Genomic DNA, 4,855 nt, shown 5'->3' with positions numbered 1-4,855 from the left:
GATGTAATCTTATTTTTGATCTTGGTTCTCCAATATCTTTCGCATTATTAGACGTCCAAAGTTGATTCGAAGATTATGAGCAATAGCCACTCCAACTAGTCTCATGAAATGTGTTAGTCCATGAAATCCACCAGTCTTGGGAGACAGACAGAAGAACAGCATGATGAAGAATAAGTTCCAAGGTTTGGGTAGATGACTTTTGTTGAAGTGCTTTGGATACTTGTCATTAGGCATGGTGCTTCTTATGGCCTTGAAAAAGCTAAATACTTCCCAGTCCCTTGGTAAATCATCGAAATCATCCCGAGGAAAATGAAGATGTTCATTGAAATCATCCTCAATGATTTCAATTATCTCATCATTAATGGGGAACATGAAGCTTAGTTGATCGTCATCTAATGTGTCTATAGCTGAGGTGTGAATGTTTCTGAGGAGCTCAACATTTAATTAGACATTAGTAGTTAAAGCATAATGCACAATCGAGTGCTCTTTTAAAAAGCGAATCTAATTTTCAAAATAGCCTATGTGAGCTGGATTGCGATTTATAACCAAGACATAATTTATTTTAGGTATCGTAATATTATACGACATTTTAATTAAAAATGAGAATAACATTTTGACCGTCAAACAAATTTATCGTGCACTTGAAATAATAACATGAGACTAATATGCAAAATACATAAATTTATGCGGAGCAAATATGCAATAATAGAACACTAGAGAGCAAATAAGAAGAATAATCAATGAAGTACAAACCAAACAGAGCCTTATTCCTTAGAAATCACAGTTTAAGATCTATCAAATTAACCAGTGAAAATGTGTGATTTTACAGTCAAATGATAGAGTAGGTCATGGGCTTCACAAATCTGTAATTTTTAGAGATTTTAGCAGAATTTGGGTACTGTTTGAATCGATTGAAAATTATTCTCTCTTTTATCGTCCTTACTTGCGACTGTGTGTATATATGTATATATAAAAAATATATGAACTGAGAGATCACATAAATACACAGCAGTAACACAGAAGAAAAAAAATAAGACAGTTACTTGCGACCTATAGTTCACAGGGGTCGCAAGTAACCTAAGCAATAACTTGGAAAAATAATGTAGTTACTTGTGACCACAATGATGTTAAGGTCGCAAGTAACTCTGATACAGTTTTTTTAGTCTTACTTAGCTACTACAGGGAACCGCTTTGTCGCAACCAACTCAAATCTAAGTAGTTACTTGCGACTAGGATCCCCTGTAACAAGACCAAAAATAGTTTAATTACTTACTTGCGACCTATAGTGCACTGTGGTCGCAAGTAACTCTGTACTTAGAAAAATTTCTGTACTTCACAATTTTATTTATAATAATACAACTATTATCATTAAACTTGATAAAATTATATTTTTATGAAATAAATTATGCTGCTAATTACTAATTAACTTTAATGAACCTCTTTAAATATTAAATAATTTAAAGTCCACTAAAATTAACAAATAACAACTTTGATTATTAAAATTGAAACTTTTATCATTGAATTGATAAAGTCTCAAATTATTAAATCAAAATTATGCTACTAAACTTTACTCATAACTTAACCAATTATGATTAATTTATTTTCAAATAATTTATCAATATAAGTGTGCTAAAATATTTATCAATTAGGTACAAACACACAAATATTTGAACTACAAGAAATAAATAATGACACATAAATTCACATGTCCTTATCATATTGGCATTGAATAACAAGTGAATTTATTTAATGTAAATTGTAGTTATTGACTTCTAATTTATTAATTAGAAAAATTTAACATCCTAAGTTCACTAAATAACTTAGAGAAAATGTTTTCATCACGTGGTTTTGTGAAGATGTCTGCAATTTGATCCTCTGTGGTACAAAATGTAATTCCACAGTGCCATTGGTGACATGCTCTCTATAAAGTGATACTTGATATGAATATGCTTTGTTCTTGAGTGCTGAACTGGGTTGTTTGAGATTGCTATGACACTTTTATTGTCACAAAATATTGGAATCTTTGACATCAACATACGATAATCCCAGAGTTGGTTCCTCATCCATAAGATTTGAGCACAATAGCTTCCAGCAGCTATGTATTCAGCTTCAGCAGTTGATGTGGATACTGAGTACTGCTTCTTGCTATACCATGATACCAGACTTCTTCCAAGAAACTAACAGCTTCCTGAATTACTTTTCCGGTCAATCTTACAACCTGCAAAATGTGAATCTGTATAGCCAACTAGGCTAAAACCTATACCTTTAGGGTACCAAATTCCAAGATTTGGAGTCCCCTTAAGTTACCTATATATCCTCTTAACAGCTATAAGATGAGATTCCTTAGAGTCAGCTTGAAATTTAGTACATAACCATATTGCAAACAGTAATATCTGGTTTACTTGTTGTAAGATAAAGTAATGAGCCTATCATACCTCTATAGCTTCTGATGTCAACTTTCTTACCGAGTTTTGTCCTGATCAAGCTTAGAGGCTGTTGGCATTGGAGTCTTTTCCGGAGTTGAATCTTCCATATTATACTTCTTGAGAAGCTCTTTTATGTACTTGGATTGACAGATGAATACATCATCTTTCCATTGACTCACTTGTAATCCAAGAAAGTAGTTCAACTCTCCCATCATACTCATTTCATACTTACTCTGCATTAGCTTAAAAAATCTCTTACAAAGATGATCATTAGTAGAAAAAAATATAATGTCATCAACATATACTTGAACTAATATCATATCAAATTTATGCATTTTATGAAATAGAGTTTTATCAATAACACCTCTAGTAAAACCATTTTCAAGTAAAAACTCTTGGTGAGTGTCATACCATGTCCTTGGAGCTTGCTTAAGACCAAATAGGGCTTTGAATAGAAAATATACAAAGTCAGCCAGATTTAGATTTTCAAAACCTGGAGGTTGTTCCACATACACTTCCTCTTCAAGCTCCCCATTTAGGAATGCACTCTTCACATCCATTTGATAAACCTTGAAATCTGAATATGCTGCGAATGCCAAAAACATCCTGATTGCCACAAGTCTAGCTACCGGTGCATAGGTTTCATCATAATCTATACCCTCTTCTTGAGAGTAACCTTTATCTACTAGTCTGGCCTTGTTTCTCGTTACAATTCCATCTTTATCTAACTTTTTTTTGAATACCCACTTAGTGCCCGTTACTGACTCACCCTTTGGTCGGGTACCAACTTCCATACATTCTGCCTCTCAAACTGATTGAGTTCTTCTTGCATAGCAATAACTCAATCTGGATCTTCAAGTGCCTCACCCACTTTCTTAGGTTCCTGTTATATTTGGAACCAAGCAAGGTTTTTCTTCCAACAACTAATATCAGGAGTTAGCTATTGTCATTCAATGGTATGTGTCTGTGCTTTGTTTTTGGTATCAGCTCTGAACTTCACAGTTTTAGTTTTTAGCGATCTATGATATTGTACAACATATCTGCCATAGAGATCTGAAGCTCGAAAATACACTGTTAGATGGAAGTCTAGCGCCACGTGTCAAAATATGTGATTTTGGGTACTCCAAGGTAATAATTTTACAGATTACTCTGGGATATATACCATTACAAAAATGTTCTGTCTGCTAAATCCACTTCCCTCCTCTCTTTTCTTTGGGTGGATTTGCGTACTGCCAGTCATCAGTTTTTCATTCTCAACCAAAATCTACCGTGGGAACACCAGCTTATGTTGCACCAGAGGTTCTAAGCAGAAAAGCGTACGACGGAAAGGTGATAAGTTAATTCCGGTTGATTTCCTAGGTGATGTACTAAATTTTGCTAATAGCCATATGTTCTATCTAATTATCGAGATAATAGATTTCAGATGTTTGGTCTTGCGGAGTAACTCTATATGTGATGCTTGTTGGGACTTATCCCTTTTCGGATCCGAATGATCCAAATGACTTTTCGGAGCTATACGCCTTCGTAAACGTATGTACAATTGGCTTTTGACAGAGAATACTGAAAGCCCCATTCTTGATACCAAACTGCATTCAGATTTCCATGGAATGGAGGCATCTATTGTCGAAGATTTTCATCACAAACCCTGAAAAGCTAATAATTTCTGCCCTGAATTAATATCATACAATTTTCTCTGTCATAATTCATAATTTTCTTTTCTTCTTTGATTTACAGAGGATAACGATTTCTGAAATTAAAGGACATCCTTGGTTCCTGAAGAACTTGCCTATGGAGCTAATGGAAGGAGGAAGCTATCAATGCAATGATGTAAACTTCCCATCCCAAAGCATTGAAGATGTATTAGCGATACTACAGGAAGCAAGGACTGTGCCTTCTGAGGCAACTAAAGGTGGGAAATTTTCACTTGGAGGTAGTATGGACTTTGATTATATGGATGATGCAGATGTTGAAGACATAGAAACAAGTGGCGATTATGTGTGTCAATTGTGAAAGTGCACCGCTTATTCAGAATTATCAAGTGGATAATATGTTCAGAAAAAGCTTACAAGATCTCAATATGGAACTTCTCGCGTCAATTGTGGAAGTGCATCACTTATTCAAATTTATCAAGTGAATTATTCAGAAACAGCTTACAAGATCTCAAAATGGAAGTGTTGGCAGAACTGTGAACAACTAGAATGATGGAAAACGATCAGACTTCTTTCATAATATCTTCTATCAGTAGACTTTCATAATAGCCATGTTCTTTCTTCAAGATCTCAAGTGGCATATGTAAAGATGAGAACAAGATCAAATATTTCTGATGATCTTCTTGCTTATATGGTTTTGTCTATTCTCATAGCTAGTTCTTGTGACCGAGTTGAGTATCGACGTATCGTTGTCGTTGGTATATCTGTATCTGTTAATGA

At 34.3% G+C, this 4,855-nt stretch overlaps 1 pseudogene; it reads left to right on the top strand.

The window, feature by feature from the left end:
• Positions 1-232: 232 nt before the first annotated feature.
• On the top strand, positions 233-4,440 carry LOC141692235 (serine/threonine-protein kinase SAPK1-like; annotated as a pseudogene).
• The last annotated feature ends 415 nt before the right edge of the window (positions 4,441-4,855 follow it).

The sequence above is a fragment of the Apium graveolens genome, chromosome 10 (assembly GCF_009905375.1).
Source record: "Apium graveolens cultivar Ventura chromosome 10, ASM990537v1, whole genome shotgun sequence".
NCBI lineage: Eukaryota > Viridiplantae > Streptophyta > Magnoliopsida > Apiales > Apiaceae > Apium > Apium graveolens.
Note: the sequence above shows the minus strand (reverse complement) of the source record. Positions and strands in the feature narration are given on the sequence as shown.